Source organism: Tamandua tetradactyla, chromosome 4, assembly GCF_023851605.1.
Source record: "Tamandua tetradactyla isolate mTamTet1 chromosome 4, mTamTet1.pri, whole genome shotgun sequence".
Classification (NCBI taxonomy): Eukaryota; Metazoa; Chordata; class Mammalia; order Pilosa; family Myrmecophagidae; genus Tamandua; species Tamandua tetradactyla.
In genome coordinates this window covers 62160687-62178253 of record NC_135330.1, presented here as the reverse complement: position 1 = coordinate 62178253, position 17567 = coordinate 62160687, and the positions used below count along the sequence as shown (strand labels likewise).

The 17567-nt window shown below is 51.5% G+C and overlaps 1 protein-coding gene across 1 annotated transcript in view; it reads left to right on the top strand.

The window, feature by feature from the left end:
- Positions 1 to 3768: 3768 nt before the first annotated feature.
- LRRN2 (leucine rich repeat neuronal 2) overlaps positions 3769 to 17567 on the top strand; it is a 73031-nt gene continuing 59232 nt past the window's right edge. The window contains exon 1 of the mRNA XM_077157527.1: positions 3769 to 3809. The gene's annotated coding sequence lies outside the window, so the exon portion shown is untranslated. The remainder of the gene's footprint in view (positions 3810 to 17567) is intronic.

The window sequence follows — 17567 nt, the reverse complement described above, 5'->3', positions numbered from 1 at the left end:
CCTGAGTCTGCACCCAGCCATGCAGGGACCCCCCCCCCCCCCCCCCCCCCCCCAGATATAGGCCGCACCATATTCCCAACTTCTTTTCTCTAAAATGACTCATCTGCCAGCCTCCCAGGGCAACCTTCTCCTTTCTGCCCCCACCACGCAGTCAGCACGCCTCCCAGTTCAGTGCCCTGACCCCTAAAATAAAGAACCAAATTGGCCCAAGGATTATTTCTACGTATGTGTAATCCCAGCATTCCTCTTCTGAGACTCACTCTGGGGTCACTCAGTCCCAGGCTTCCTGGTACGAAATTGTACGTTACTCAGCCCAGAGATTAAATTTTGAGGGTGAAAGGTCAAAAACAGGACCATTAAATCCTCTGGGTGATTAATTACCTAACAGCTTCCCAAGGACCATGAACTGAATCCACATCTTTCCCCAGTAAAGTATCTGGCTCAGAACAGCAGCCATGGGAGCTGGGTTGAGAGAGAGAGACACCTGCCTTTTACTGAGGACCGACCAGTGGCAGATACCACGCTCACCACAGAACACGCGTGATCCTCTTATATCTCACAACAATCTTACATGTATGAATCAAGACCCTTACTGCCATCCTCATATTAAAGAAGTGTTCAGTGGTTGGACCCTGCTGCTGGATGGCCCTGGGGCAGCTCTCGCTCCATTCTGTACTACTTCTGCAAATATCGAGCCTTATTTTTCTTCTGTCTCCCAGCCTGAGTCCTAGGGTTGATGGAATTTTAAGGAGATAGAACATGCATGTGCTTAGCACCATTCCTTACATGTAGTAGGAGCTCAACAAGTGTCAACTGTTACTACTTGAATTCATATTTTTCACACAGGAAAGAAATGGAGCTCAGAGAAGTTTGTAATTTTCCTAATGCAACACGGAGTAAGCAAACCCAGATCTTTCAGGCTGGAAAACTCATGCTGCTTCTTCAACCCCACTGGGTTATGAGAAATTTGGAGTCACTTCAAGAGAAGACCTACCCCATCCTCTCCCCACGGTGCAATGCAATTCCCTTATTCCTTATCTAACTTATGTCTGACAGGGTCTGCCACTCAGAAATCTGCCATTTGACAAATGTTACTTGCTTTTACCTCATTTATTCTTTTGGTAATCAGGTATTGAGCATGTACTACAAGGTTCTGGTCTCAGTGCTGTGCAGAACAGACTTCCAGAGGCTTACCCTTTGGGAGGAAGATAAGATACATCTAGGTGTTGGGAGGCTGGGGTGCTTGAGGGAGGGTTCCAGACCCTTGATCTGGTCCTGAGAGGACTGATCAAATCTTTTTTTCTTCACTGTCGGTCTGTATATATTGACACTTGCCCTTAGGCTGGAATGGTGGCTCTGCTGAATTAATAAGGGACACAAATGCTCAGACTCAAAAGCCTGGAGTCAAGCTTTGACCCCTTTCACTTAATTAGCCAGTTTCAAAATTCTGCCAAGTTTTCCTTACAAAAGACCATTGCATTTACTCTTCCCTGTTCATTCGCATTGCTCCCCTCACCCTTATTCCTGCCACAGCCTCCTCACTAGCTTCCCATCTTCTGCCTCTTTCATCCCAAACCACTTATGCACTGGGTCACAGCTAAACTGCTGAGCCAGGCAGTTCCCGCACTTCATCAGCCGCTCCCACTCTGCATGCCCAATATGGCACAGCAGCAAGAGCACTAACTCTAGATCTTCCTTTAACTTTCTGAGCCTCCATTCACCTGTCTGTTGAATGGGGGTAATAATTAACTCAAAGGATAAAATGAGAAAGACACGTGAAAGGGCTTGGCATAGAAGGGCCCTATAAATTCCCTCCCTTTCCTCCCACCCTCCAGACAGCCCATTCTGCTATGCTTTCCTCCACTTTCATACCTTTACTGGTCCCTATTTTCTCTGCTTGTTCAAATCCTCTCCCTCTATCTGGGCTCAGCTTGAAGCTCAACTACGTAAAGCCTTTCATGAATAACCCTAGCCCATAATGGCTTTTTCCTTTCTGTATTTCTATGGCACTTTTATTGCCATGAAATGTTAAAATTTGTTTCCTATAGTTCCACCTTGTCTCTCTAAGCTCTTCGTGGCTATTATGCCCCACTTCGGGGGTGGAGTATAGGGAGGTTGGGGGTGGTTCAGGAAGTACAGTGGGAACTTAATATATGCTTAATACATACTGAATATATGAAGGCAAGAGCCACCTCTGTGCAGAGAATGCCACAGATCTTTAAGGTGACTTTATGAAAGCCTCTAGTCACAGCAGTCACCTCTGCTTGTGCCCCTGGGAAAGACAGGGCTAGAAAGATCTGTCCGTGTTCTGTCTGGGGCTCAGCTCACAGGAGGCACTGTGCTCAGGCATCGTGAAGGAAGGAGCCCAGGGATGCCTACTCCTACAGGGTTCCCCACACCTTGGGCTCCATCTCACCCACTCACCCATTCCTGGTTCTGTAGGCTCTGTCAAGACCATCAGAGGGGTGCAGCCTGCCATGGAGCTCAGGCTGTTGTGTCCATTCTGAGTGGTCCAGGCCGAAGGCCCTCTAAGTGTTTCCTGCAGCAGGAGACCCACTCTCCTAAGCCCCTACTCATGGCAGCAACCCAGGCTTTCCAAGCCACCAGGCAGCAGCCCAGCACCCACCTTCAGAATGGGTCAGCATATGTGTTCCTGCCCCAATCTCCACAACCCCCAGTCTGTAGGGTGAGACCCTTCAAAGTCAAGCCCCTGCCTGAGTGGACCTGCCAGTTCCTACTTCAGACATAGATTATCATCCTTTCTTGAAGGCTAAGATGGGCTCTTCCAGAATGCCAGAGATGCCTGGCTCAGGGAGCAATGCAGGAAGGGCATGAGAACCCAGAGGGGTATTCCACTTCAAACTTTAGGGTGAGAAGTGCCTGTGCCCATGGACAAATTCTAACCCACCTGTCACCTTTCCTAGTCCTCTGTTAACTCAGGGTCGTAGCATCATGCAAAGCAAAATGTGGTCTTGGGGTGCCTGCTGGGCCTATAAGCTGCACTTGTCCACTAAAAGCTGCTGAATTTCCCATCTGTGCTCGCCTTTGCAATAGGGTCAGGGACAATATCAGACAAGCCGTTCCCTTCTCCTTTTGGACCAAGACTGTGCTCCTCTCTCTTCTCAGCCAAGCCTTGTGTCTACAAGCACGAGAAGCCCAGCCCCCACTACTGAAGCTTTAGCATCTGACCCCACCCAACTCCTCCGTGTGGGGCGTGTGTGTGTGTGTGTGTGTGTGTGTGTGTGTGTGTGTGTGTGTGTGTGTGTGTTTGGGAGAGGGGGCCTCTGGCCACTCAGGAGTTAAAACGACAACGGGACTGGAAGGGGGTGGCACGCAGACTGGGAGGAGGCGACCGGAGTGGGCTGGGAGGTTGAGAGAGCGGCGGAGAAGCGAGCGAGGAGGGCGCGCGAGGGGCTGGGAAGAGGGGCGTCCGCGGAGGGGGCGCCGCGAGGACCCGCTGCGTGCACTTGCCAACGAGCGGCGCGCGGAGGGAGCGACCGGCTCTCTCCCGCCTTCCCCAGGCCACGACGCGCGCGAAGGGCGGCGCGGAGCCGTGGCGCGGCCAGCGCGGAGAGGGGGTAGGGGCCAGATTGTTATTCTGCCATCGCCTTCGCCCGGCTCTGCCCTCAGAACCACTCCCTGGAAACTCCACCGCGGAGAAGGTGCCGCACGAGCCTCCCCCGGCCTGTGCGGGCGGAGCGCGCGGAGGGAGGGCGCCGACGAGCCTCCCCTAGGCCGGCCCGCGGCTGAAGCCGAGGCGGTGCGCGGCGGCTGACGGCTGCCCCGGGAGCCCGGACGGCGCCCGCCGGGTGAGTGTGCGGCTCCGGGGCTGACGCCCGGGCGGGAGCGGGCGGCGCGAGGGGCTGCGGTCCCGGCCGGCAGGGCTGGGGTGGCGCCGCCGCTGCTGGGGCTTTTTGGACACCGAGGCCGTTCGTGTGGACACGAGGGGACACGGCGGGGGCGCCCGGGAGTCAGCGCCTCCAGTGTGCCCGGCTCTTGCCCCACCCGCACCGCGGCTCCACCTGATCGGGGTGGGGGGCTGCAGGGGGAGGGGCGGCCACTGGCTTCCGCCGAGAATCCTGCAGGAGGGATGGGGACTTGATAAAAGGAGGCGGCGGAGAGGGGAGAGGGAAAGAGAGAATGTAGAGAAGGTTGCGGGCTGCACAGGCTGCACTGGAGGCGGCGAGGGAGGGAGCGTCTCGAGGCTTAATTAACCTCGAGAGGCCCGAACCTCCCCTAAACTGTTGCTAGGTACAGCGGGGTCCTGGAGATGTCGTGGAGCGGAGAGATGGCAGAGAGGCTAGGGAGGGCGTGACAGGGGCGGAATAGCAGGATGGGTGCGCTCCAGAGCCTCGGAGACTTTCCTTTCCTTGGAGCTTGGGTGTCCGTGGGGAGGGACATGGTGGCCTTGATGTCTCCGAAGTATCTGGAGCCAAGAGCCAAGCTCCTCCTGGGCCGGCTAGGGTCGGACTGCAGCCTAGGATGGGACATTTGGAGTGGGGGAGGGGCCAGTCTCAGGCATACCTGGGGACTCTGAGAGTTGGACGCCAAAACTGAAGGGTATCTCTGCGCCCCCTGCAACACCCAGGAGACAGGATGGGCTGATCAGCCACAGGTGGTCCTTGTGTCCTGCAGGCGAAGGGTGGTGCAGGCTCTGGCTACCCAGCCGAGGAGGAGCTACTGGGCGAAGGAAAACTGAGCTCCATTTGGGGTTAAGCTGAGAAGCTAAAGAGGTGCAGCAGACCTGGCCTGGAGGATGGGCTCTAGGGGTGTTGCTGTGCTTCCGTCTCTCCCTGTCCTTCCTCCCCCACCAAATGAACAGGAAGGAAAATGTCAGCTGGGCTTTGTGCTCTGTTCCTCTTGCTGCCGCAGCTCCCATCTGTTGAAGCCAACGCAGCTTCTAATTGGGCGACTGGCAGGGTCGGGAGGGGGTGGGCTGTGCCCAGGGCTCACTGGCTAGAGATGGACAGCCCGTCCTCCTGCTTAAAAACCCTAGGAGATGGGGAGAGTAGAGAGAAGAGCCTCCTTAGGCCAGGGGAGTAGGGGCGGCTACCAGTCAGCCTGGCTATATCAGCCGGGAGGACCTGGGTCCTCGCCTAGTACCCAGGCTGCTGGCAGACTCCATGCCTGCTTCCCCGCCAGCCTGGGAAGGGCTGTGGCCCAGTGTCTTCTCCTGAATGAGGACAGGATCTCCTACCACTGCCCACTGCTCCTTAAAGATCCCTTCAAAATAGCACTGGGCACGGGGATGTACAGAGCCCTGAGCTCCCCTTGCTACAGGGCCTTGTTGCTATGAGAAAAAAGTCACATGCGGGCGGCCTGACCCACTTTCTTGGCCAGGTGCCGTTGTGGGGAGAACATGGAAAGAGAAGGGCACAGTTAGGGGACCACGTCTCCTAGAGCTTATTCCTTCCCCTAGGCTGGCTCAGACTCAGTCTCTGCCTTCCTGCCTAGGGATTCCTCTGGACCCGGGATTGGGACCTCCCTGTTTGGAACAGACGGCACTAAAGGACTCAGCATTTTGGGGATTGAGATCTACCTAGAGTCTGGCCGCTTAAGAGCATGCCCCCAATCCACCCTCTCCCCCTGCACCAAGCACCAGTGTCTGCTAAGACAAATTGCACCCAGGCTGGGACAGCAGTTTCCCTCACCAACTCTACAATTCCTTCCTCACAACCCATTCTTTTCTTCCCCTCTGTTTCCTTCCTTCAATCTCACTCTCCCCTTCATTGTCTTTCCTCCTGAAGCATTTCATCATCTCTCTTTCCCCTCACAGGTCTCTTCCCCTTCTTTCAACTTCCTCCTTCTCCCACAGACTTCCCCCTCCCTCCCAGGTCTCTGTCTCTACCTTTGTCCCTGTTCTGCAAACTGCAGCTGAAACCACAAGCCAGGCATTTGAGTGGGCATGTGAGCGCAGCTCCTGAGCGTCCTGACAGTGGGAACACAGACACTGTTAGCTTTGCTGCATCCCCTTTGCAGAGAAGCCAGGGCCAGTGGGCCTGACAACTGCATTTCCCTGGCCCTCACGTCCCCTACACGCCGCCATTTACTTACATTGTCCCTCCCACCATTTACCCTTATATTTTTATTTAAAAGGAAAAAGAGAAGCCATTGCTTTTTTTTTTTTTAATGGATTCAGTCAACAACTATTAATTGAGCACCTACTATATGCCTGGCACTGTTATAGGAGCTGAGGATGTGGTGATAAATCTCTATCCTTCCGGGTTAAGAGTGTTTGTTTCTGGGCTCTCCAACAGGCTAGTTCTGTCTAGCCAGGCTCTTTCAAGACCCACAGTGTGGGAGAGGATGAGGAAGGTGAGCAGCCAATCCTAAGGAGTTGTCATTGCCGTCATCATTGTCACCATCATGATCACCACACTGAATAAATTCTAACCAGCCAGGCCCGTCTCCTTATAGTGCTCAAGGCAACCCAATTCTTATCGACCATCTTGTCCTTAAGACATTTCAATATCTCACCATTTGTCTGGGCAGCCAGGGCTGCTTAGAAGGCTGTTGCTTCAGACTGAGAAGGGGGAAAGAAACAGCTTTATTATTGTGCACCTACTAAGAGCCAATCTGTTAGGAGCTTTACAAAATTTTTCTCATTTTATCCTCATGAAAATCTTCAAAGGTATGCATTCTTATCCCTGTTTTATAACTAAGGAGATTGAAGCCCAGAGAGAATAAACTACTTGCCATGAACGAGCCTTGTCTTACAAATTAGAGTAGGAGCCTTCCAAGGGTAGGGACAGTAATACAGGCTTTCACCCAGTACAGAGCGCTCAGTGAGGAGGTCATTGGGAGTGCTTGCTGAATGATTGCATGAAAAAGCTTTCTCACATAAGCAGGAAAGACTTCCTGGAGGAGTCAGGAGCCTGGGAAAGGAGGTAGGGAGGGCAGTGAATCTTTCTGAGCCTACACAGATCTGTGACGATTTGTAGGCAGGGAGTCACCAACTGCACTCTCCCCTGACATCACCTGCATCCAGGTAGAGCTGATGGGAAATCACTGTCTTCTTTCAGGGTATGGACTGTTCCAAGGCAGTCTAGTGAGTCAGTGTCACTTGTGTCCTCAGCCTCCTCCTTGTAAGCCTGACCTCCTTACAAAAGCTCCAAGGAACGGGATGGAGATGGGAGGGCTTTACAGTCTGCAAGGACTACAGGGAAAGACAAGGATAATGGATGGAGACTGGAAGGAGGCAGGAAAGGGGGAGAATGTCCAAGGAACAGAAGAGAAGGAAAAAGACAAAGACAGATGAGAAACTGAGAAGCAAAAACAAAAAAACACAAAACGCATAGACATATAAAAAAGACACAAGCAGACAGAAAGCAGCGGGTGATTGAGTGATGAGAGGTCGAGACAGAGGGATGCCTTTGTCATATACTTCTCTGGATACCCTGGGACCTAAAGCTCAGAGGCTAAAATATTTAGCAAGGTAGCCTCCTTCCGCCATGCGTTCGTTCAATCAGCCAGTCTAGTCTTTTCTAAGCACCTACTATGTGTTCTGCCCTGTCCTAGGAGCTAGTGACAAAGGGACAAATCAAATATTGTCTCTGTCTTCAGGAAATTCGCAGAAAGAGTACAGATTCTGGAGCCATACTGCTGGGGTTCAAATCCACGCTCTACCATTTCTAACTGGATGACATGAGACAAGTCATCTAACCTGTTTGCATGGGTTTTCTCATCTATCAACGGGATTACAGCAGCACCCTCTTCGTAGGGTTGTTGTGAGGATCCGATGAGTAGATATGTGTGATGTAATGAGCTTACGGCAGTGCCTGGCATAAAGAAAGTGCTATGTGAGTATTATTATTAATATCACTATTATTAAATGGTGGCGTCAGTCCTATGAACAGTAATGAAAGAAGTGCTATAATATAGGGAGGAATAGATTAAAAAGTGACTGTCTGCACAGTAGAAAAGGATTCCCAAAGAATGTGATATTTGGGCTAAGGCTTGTAGAGGCGTCAACCAGGCAGAGGCAGTAGGCTTGGGGACACTGGTGCTAAGGGTGTTTGAAGCACAGAAGTTATATCTGAGAAGGAATTGTGTTGTGTACATATTATCCTTTATGGGTACCAGTAATGCTGTTGACACATCCCACCTCTGCTTCTCTCTCTCCAGTGCTGGGAGCTGGGCTGCTGGTGAGGGCTGACAGATCTCCTAAAACCTCCCCACGCTCTCTGGCTTGAGATAGTCAGCCTCTGGGCAGGGGACCTGCTGTGCTGGGTTGGGTCTCCCAGCCTCGGCTTCCTGGACATTTTAAGCCATCATTAAGCAGACGTTGCTCCAAACCCAGCCCTCTGGCTTCGGGCACTTCCAGGGACTCAGGAGACAGCTTTCAGCTTTTAGGTGATTTTTCTCCATACATTTCTTCCCCCCACTCCATTCCCCATTTGATGGACTCAGAGTGTGGTCCCAGATGAAGTGCCAGGAAGGGTTCCTGGGCAGTAACACTTTCTCAGCTTCCGCCTCTCCGCATTGTAATGACACTAATTACAGCGGTGAGCATTTATGGAATACTTACTATATGCCGGGCACTGTACCTGCATTATCCCGTTGTATCCTCAAAAATACCCCTGTTAGGTAAGTATTATTATCTCTGATTTAATCACGAGGAAATGAGGGCGCAGAGAGGTTAAGTGTCTTGCTCAAGGTCAGGCGGCCAAGTTAAAAACAAAACAGAACAAAAACTGGAATTGGGGCTTAAGTCTTCTGTCTGACTCCAGGATTCTTTCTCCTTAGCCAGCCCCCAGAATCCAGCATTCTCAGGGCCTGGAAGGTCCTCTGGGAGTTCTCTAGCCCATTCTCTCTTCCTCTTCCTCGGTAACAGGCTCTCCAGCCCAATCCAAGCCAGTGGCTGCCTTTCCCCTCTTTGGGTCCTTTGGAGAGGGTCTCCCTGACTCCCTCCCCCTCCAGGCCCTACAGGTCACAGCTCCTCAGGGTCCAACATTGTTTCCTTCTGTCTCAGCTAACTGCCTCGGTGGCTCCCTGGAGCCAGTGGCCTCAGAGAAACTGGACCCTAAGAGGCAGTCCCCACCACTGTAATTGGAACCAGTGCCAGGAAGACTCATTGGTGACTCGGGAGCTGTGAGGGTGGCACACAGACGGCTGTGTAGTGGGGAGGGAGCTGGGCAAGACCTGGGACTGGCGCTGTCAGTGGAATGTCTCTAACAAGGCAGACTTATGTGTCTTGGGAAGAACAAGTGCAATCGTTCATATTTACAAACATCCCACAAGTCAGATCCTTCAGAGGTAAAAAGTATGGGAGAAGTGGGTAGCAAATGTTGGGCAGCCAGCCAGGCCCCCCAGGAAAAGTGGGTCTGTCTTATCTAATCTTTCCAGGGTGGCGGCGGTGCGGGGAGAAAAAGAGGAAGAAAGAAGGGCATCTGGCAGGAAAGGTTATGTGTATTCCTCCAAAAAGTGTTCTCAAAATCATTATTCAGAGGCAGGTGGTGAAAGTGTCTGATTTTGGCCTGGGAGGGCAGGGGCGTTGCTGCCCAGCAGATGGAATGACCACAGAAGGGCAGCTGGCTGGCCAGCAGAAAGTGAAAACCTCTGACAATTTGATGCTTTACCTTGCCTGGCCACCTCTCTCCTGCCCTTCCCCCCTCCCTTCCATACCAGCTTCGACTTCCCAACAGACCTTCTCTGGGATGATGGTAAGTGGTGCGCAGACAGCCTCGGGCCTCTGAGCCTCTGAAGGTCCTTTCCAGAGTTGGGCCCAGGGGTAGAATGGTAGAACCCCGCATCTAGAGGAGGCCTGTGGAATCATCCTGACCATTGCCATCTCTGAGCACAGCTGTGTCTCAGCCATCTTGGTGCTGCAGGGTGGGACTGGAGTCAATTCAGCAGCTATTTATTCAGCATGGGGTGAAGACTGCAGTGAGCAAATAGAAACTTCTGCCCTTAAGGAGCTTATGGAAACAGACCACAAGTAACGTAAATTAGTAAAATAAAGCATATTAGAGAGTGGTGAATGCTAAGGAGAAAAATACAGCAAGGAAGGGGGATAGAAGGGTGTGTGCTAGGAGGAGGGAAGGCTGTACTTTTGTACAGAGTGGCCAAGGGAGGCCTTGCCAAGGTGATTTGCTTGAGTAAGGTGAGGTGGCAGCAAGGCGGTGAGGGGTGGCAGGCACAGCTGACGCGAGGCTCTAAGGCAGGGGCATGCCCTGGGGTCTGAGGAGCACTGAGAAGGCCTGTGTGCCTGGAGTGGAGGGAGTGGGGAGAGCAGTAGGAGATGAAGTCAGGGCCCAAGGCCAGGCCGCGGAGAGCTCTGCGGCTGGGGTGAGGAGTTTGGTTTTCTTTGAGTAAGATGGGAGGCTTTGTAGGGTTTGGAGCAGAGAAAGTGGCATGACCTGACTTTTTAGAACCCGGGGCTTTTGATGTTTCACCTCCAGGCTAATGGGGGAGTTCTCCTGTCTCTTCAGGCTCACCAGCCATGGATGCTGTTTTAGCCGGTCGGGACTGACTTACACCCCAAGTATCTTTTCTTTAGCCTTGTCCTAGGCAATGTAGGGTATGAGGTGGCAGAACAATAGTCTTTGTAAGGCATAGTCTTTGCTGGTAAGGAAATCTACTGATCAGTTGGGGCAGCCAAACTTATACTCTCAAGAAATAATGAGGGAATAATACCAGACAGTATTTAGAACCAAGTGCTAAACTGTGTGATTTAGACTATAAATGTTATCAGAACTGTGAGCGCTGTGTGGGAGGATATAGGGAACGCTTCCTCGAGGAGGTGTGGCTGGAGAACCGGCTGTGGTTTGGATCTGCAGAGGGGAAGATTCTCAGGCATGGGAACTTGGAGCTCGTGAGGGTGGGGGTGAGGCCTGGGGGTGGGGGGAGAAGGAGGCTGGCTGGAGTGGAGGGTGCACAGATGGAAGTGAGGTAACAGGCGTGTGCCCCCAAAGGCAGGGACTTTTGTCTCTGGAGCTGTCCCTTTCCCACCATCTGAGTTTCTGATTTCCACTTTCTATTCTCAGAGGACAAGGAGAGCAGCCCTGAGGAAAATGGGAATCCATCATCCAGACTCGCCCTCTCCTTCCCAGGGCCTATTGATCTGTGTTCCTTGCAGCCCTCTTGCTTGGAGAAGGCCCAGTTTCCAAGTCTCAGGTTATATTTGTAGCTCTGCCCTCTCTTAGTCCGTTGCCGTCCACCTGCCACCCGCCCGCTCATGCCTGGGGCCCATTCCCTACCCAGTGTTCACCCAGCTTCTCTCTTCCTTCCTCTCACTGCCCAGCTTCCTGAACTGTAGGGGACTCCTATAACATTCTAATTAATTTTATATCAAGTGGACCGGCCCCTTCTCCCGCCTCTCTGCAGCCTGGGAAGGGAGGGCCCACCGGCTGTATCCCAGGGCTCCTGGCACAACCACCTCAGAGACACAGGGATGAGCATGGCCTGAGGCTTCTGTCCTCATGACTCATAACCCAGGGAAGAGAACAAGAGGTGTGGAATGAGATGGGCCTGCATTGGGGTCCACATGCCCTAGCCACGTGCCCTTGGGCATTTTGCCTAACCTCTCTGAGCCTCAGTTTCCTCATCCATAAATCTGGGTTGTTAATTATGAGAGCTAACCTGATTGAGTGATGATGCCCCGAGAGCTTTACCGCGCCATCTCGTTTAATCCACATGACTCTGTGAATGAGATATTATTTTCCCTACTTTACAGTCGCGGAAACTGAAGCTTGGAGACATAAGCAACCTCTCAGGGCCGCACGCAGCCAGCAAGTGGCAGCACCAGGACTCAGCTCCAAATCTGCCTGACTCCAGAGCCCTGGTTCTCTACTACTACATTAAATGAACTAATCTGTGTAAATTGCCTACTACAAAATAGAAATTCAATAAATGTTACTTCCTTTTCTCCTCAATTTCCCCAGGGTCGCTGCTCCAAAGAATAGCTTTCCCCTGCTGTATCACATTTCTTTTCCTGCATCCCCTGGGACATATGATACAAGTAGGAATGGGAATAAACTGCCGGTTTATACTGAGAAAAAAAAAGTAAGGCTGTAGGTAATTTGCATAAAATCATAAAACACCAGGGTCGCAATTAATACTCAAGGCACCTTTATCACCGGTTTTGTTATTCAGCCCCACTGGGACCCGGCAGTTAGCAGAGGATGCCTCGCAGAGGTGAGCACTGAGGTTGTCCTGTCTGGAGGAGAAGGAGAGGGGCCATCTCCTCCAGGGGCAGCTGAGAGCCTCTCTCATCCGTAAATGACAGGGTTTGGTCGAATGGGCCTGGACGGTGTTAATGGGAGGGTGAGAAGACCCGTGAATCCTGAACTGGGAGCTCTTTCCAGCATTTGTTATAAACGATCTGGGGACCCTCTGGGTGGCTCTCGGAAGCCGAGGTGTGGAAGGCTAGGGTGTAGGAGGAGAGGCTGGTGTCTCAACTTCCTATTCTACCTCCTCTCCCTGGTGCCCTGCCGAGGCGACAGGGATGGGCGATGGAGCAAATGGAAGCGAGGACATGGCCTCGGGGACCATCGAGTTTAATTGGACACATCACTCACATGCGTGCATGGATGCGTGTGTACACTCCTACACATGGAAGCTTGACTGGAAGTAAAAACAAGGAATGAAGAGAAAAGCGCTAAGACTGGTGGCCTCTCCAAAACAGCCCCCATGTGTTCCTCCCTGGACCATTCCTCTCCTCCTACCCCTTGCGGGTAGACATTTAGACCCGTCTCTCTTCCCACTCCACCAGTACAGCCCAAGGCCACTATCGTTCATACTCGATGGGCAGGCCCTAGAGTTCCTCTGGATTTCCTTGTAAGGATCCCCCAGGGAGAAAGGAGAAGAGAAGGCCAGGTCGCAGTCCTTTAGAACTGGTGGCAACCTGAGAGTCCTCTGTTCAGGTAGCTTTCAAAGTTTTTATAGAAATTGACCCATGTTTCAAATCTTTTGGCCTCTGACAATTGTGTGTCATAGGCCGAATAATTGCCCCCCAAAGATGTCACGTCTTAATTCCAGAATCTGTGAACATTTTTGTATTACATAACAAGAAGGAATTAAGATTGTAGATGGAATTAAAGTTGTTCCACAGCTGACTTTAAAATAAGGAGATTATCCTGGATCATCTGAGTGGGTCCAGTGTAATCACAAGGGTCCTTTAGATGTGGAGGGAATATATTCTGGAGCAGCTGGAAGGAAAAATATGAGAGGATCGTATGGTAGTCCATGACAAACTCTGGGATCTGTCCTGTAACTGCTCGTTGAAGAGTGCTTTGAAAACTATTGCTTTTTTCTTTCTTTGCCTCATGTATATATTATACAATTAAAAAGTTTTAAAAAACATATGGAAGGGAAGTCAGAAGTGATACCATGTGAGAAAGACTCTGCTGGCCGTTGCTGGCTTTGAAGCTAGAGGTGGGGCCCATGAGCTGAGGAATGTGGGCGGCCCCTGGAAGCTGCCAGAGGCACGAAATGGATTCTCCTCTTAGCCTCCCAGGAGTAAAGGCAGCCCCGCCCTCACTTGCATTTTAGCGGAAACCGCTTTTGGAATTCTGACCTCCAGAACTCTCTGGTAATAAATGGGTGGGTTTTAAGTCACTTAGTTTGCGGCAATTCGTTACAGCAGCAGTAGGAAACGAATGCAACGTGGAATCTTTTAAAATATGAAATGGACGGTAGGTAGCGAGGCTGTAGTTGGAGCAAAGTAGGGGGACCAGAACCACACTGACTTGGTCATCTCCTGACCTCCCGGTGATCCTGGAGGAGTCCCTTCCTAACTCGGAGTCATCCAGTTCGAAATGTGCTGTTTGAAGTACAACTTCTTCATTTTACAGATGATGAAACTGAGGCTCAGAGACACGTGGCTTTGTCCAAAGTCTCCTCGCGATTAGTGGAAGAGCTGGGACTCCAATTCAGGGTCTGCTCATGCATTGCCAGAAATCCCAGATGCTTGCCTGGCATTCTTTCATCCAGTCAGCCATTCTCAACAAATGTATGTGCATATTTTTACTTGCAAAGGTCCAGGCCCCCTGCTAAGCACTGGGTAGAAGCAAAAGTGAGTTCCAGCCCAGGAGGATGGGACAAGAGGACTGCTTGAATTCTGCTCCTGCCCTCAACCCCCTCCTTGTGCCTCAGTTTCCTCCAAACACAGGCAGCCAGACCAGATTGCTTAGAGCTGTCGGCTCTCCTTGGCCCCAAGTCACCTTTCCCACAGCCCCCTCCTCTGAGTGGAGACACAGCTCTGAAGGGAGGGGCCTCAGCTCACTGGCCCAGGCTGCCCGCCTGCAGGCTGTGCTGCATTTATTACATCTAACAAGCTGCAGGTGGGCAGGACACGGGCCTGGGGAAGGCAGGGAAAGGAGGAGGCAGAGCCGGTTGCCCTGCCCGGGATCAGTGCCCAGATAGCACAGCATCACCTCTCTCCCAGGTGTTTTGGCTTTCCCGGCTCTCCCCACAGCACACCTGAGCCACCGGCCAGCCCCCAGGGCTGCCAGCTCACAGTCCCAGTCTCCATGGCAACCCTACATTTGCCGTTCTGGTTTCTAATGACTTATTGGCATGTGTGGTAATTTGCAGAGCTTGGCAGGCAGAGCTAGGGAGGCTAGTGAGGAGGGGAGGGGAGGGAGGAGAGAGGAGGAAGGAGTGAGGAAAACTTGACAGTGGGGAGGGGTTCAGATTTTGGAAGGAGGTAGAAGCACAGCTTTCTTCCTGATCTGCCCTTACTATTCCCTGCTGATTAATATCCAGAGCAAACTGCTTCAGGTCCAGTGCCTTCCCTGTCTGAGGAGCATTAGCTTTCTCCAGACCCCTGCAAGGGAGACAGATGGACAGACAGATGTGGAGCACAGCTGCTCACCTGTCAGACAGAGGCTAGTGGGTGTGGTGGTGGTGGAGCTGACAGCTGTGTTCATCTTTGGCAGGTCAGACCATTCCGTATTTTCTGGCTACTCTCCTGACTGCATCCTGGGTCCTGAAAACAAAGGGTACCTCCTGGGCCCTGGAGCCGCTCTGCATTGTGAGAACGGGGTGGAGGGGAGTGTATCCAGAGGGCAGATCCTTGCAGATTCTTGGCCTCTCCTTTGCTTAGAGACCCAAGCAGAGCAGCACTGAATGAAACGCCACATTATGTATGTAGTGGAGGAGAGCAGGGTGAGGTGAACTCAGCCAAGCAATCAAAGCGGAAGAGAGAGCAAGGGCCTGACCTCCCTCCACTTTTCATCTGCAAAGCCTATCCAGCCTCAAAACTGCTTCCCCAGGGCAGGGCGGTGGGGAGCCTCAGGCTGTCTGTGATGCTGCGGTCTTCCTGCAACAAAACTTCTCTGCCTCCTCTACTGCTTCTCTCTTGATTCCGTTCTCCATTTGTGCAGTCTTGGGAGGCACCTGTTGCACCTAAAAGAGCACAGTCTTTACCTTGAACCAGTCTCAGCCTCTCTTTGAGCCTCAGTTTGCTTATCCATAAAATGGGACTAACATGCCCGTCTCTCAAGGTTGTGAAAATGAAATCTCATATGCTGTAAAAAGCCTGGCACACATTACGTACCAATACATATTAAAGAATTTTAAAAGTAATTGTTTAATTACCCAAATTAAAAACAGGAGCAATGTGATCACTAATTTTTGAAATTCTGGTGGACTTCTGGAGATTTTTTCTTTTTTTAATGTTGGAAACTAGTCTTCATTTACTCAGTAAATACTTACTGAGCGTCTACTGTGTGCAAAGTTCTAAGCCAGGTACTGGGTCTTTCCTATTATTTTATGATTAGAGTGAAATTAGGTTGGCTGTACATTCTCTGAGAATACAGCAGCTGACAAAGGGAGAGGATGGCCGAAGGTCAGCCATGGAAGTGGATCTTATGCGTAAGTGGATTTCTGAGAAGTGGCTGGCCCGAAAGACCTGCATTAGGAGGACTTTGTCCGGGTGCAGTGAGACATGCCACCGTCTCCTCAGAAATGGTGTGTCTGTTTTTAGAACTGGAAACCGGTCTTCCACTTTTGTGAGCTGCTTCTGAGGATTGCCGGGAGGAGGGCACTGTGACCACCCAGCTATCAGCAGGAAGTGGAGCTGAGGTACCCGCCCTCACCTGGGCTCCAGCAGCTCACGGCTCCCTCTGCTGGTGCTGGGAGGGTGGGGAGGGAAGGCAATGGGGAGGAAGAAACTTGGCTTCCGTCTCTGCCAGCAGATGGACTTTTGCTTGCACAGGAGTCTGTCTGTTCTTCTATCAGCCTCCTTGCAGCCTCCTCCAAGAAGGTGTGACAGAGATGGCTGGGGCTCTGACGAGTGTCTGGCCCACTGCTTCCCCACCTTTTTCATCTATTCATAGCACGGATGGACAATGAAAATGGCTCAGGAGCTCTGGCTGGGCCAAGGGCTAAAGGATCAATATCTCAGCATACCTGTAACCCATCCATGCCTTCCTGAAATTGGCTGGGAAGCTCTAGTTTAGCCAGTTCTCCTAACCTCTTTCATTGATGAGAAATCTGAGGTTCAGGGAGGGGAAAGGTTTTGCCTAAGTCCATATAATCGGTGAGTGCAATCAGAGCTAGATATAAACTTCTGGCTCTGTGCTATGCCTGTTACCTCTTCTCAAGACTCCTCCTTTTCCTTTCTTTTCTGACTTTCACCTTGGAGAGTGTACTTCACTTACGGGCAAGGGAATGGGATTTCTCTATGAGATCATTATTACTGAAATCTCATAAAATCAGGCTAATGTCCCCCTCCCCCTTATCATCGCCAGCCACGATCTTCATTCAGTGAAGCTTTTGGCATCTGCCCATAGACATCCTCCCCTGTGCAACTCCTCCGTCCACCATTCTGGGTGAGCTCAGTGATTACGTGGACTACTGAATATACTCATTGGCCTGGCAGCCCCTCCACTGGCTTCCACACTTCAGCCACTCACTCTCAAGGTCACACTCTAGATCTTGCCATCATCTGCCAGTCACCTAGTAGAGTCCCCTGCTTTCTGGTCACCACCTCCTGGACTCCCAGCTTACTTGTCCAGCCAAGAACAAAAAGTCCCATTATTTTAACTTCTTTGGGACCTGTGGTCCACTGGCACCTCTTCTGTCATGCCAACCATTACCTTCCTTTGCCTTCTTTCCTTGGCGTCAGATAGATTCTGTGGTCCATCATTTTAAGAACTCTCCTGCTGGTATCCTGAGCTCTCTCGGCACTCTGTCTTTTTATTGCCCCAGTTTACAAAGTCTTAGTTCTGGATTAATCGTTCTCTGTACGTCTTTCTGCCTGCATCCAGACAGTCAAATATGCAAAACGAGATAACCTCTACAAATTCACTATCTGCACTCAACTTAGTCTTCAAAAGTGCCTGGTGTTCCTACCTCGCATCCCTCTGGTTTTCTCTCTTCTGACTCTACAATGACTGTTTCACACCTTCTCCCTCACTCAGTCCTTTCCTCCTACATCCTCACTCTGAGATGAGGACCTCACCTCCTACTTCACAGACATATAGAAGTCATCAGGCAGAACTCCCTCAACTTGTCCCCACCAAGCCCTTAAACACACCTGCCTCTGCACCAGTCCTCTCCTCCTTCCTTCCTGCTGCAGTAGAAGAGGCAGCACTTCCATTGCAGGCTATGTCTTCCACCAC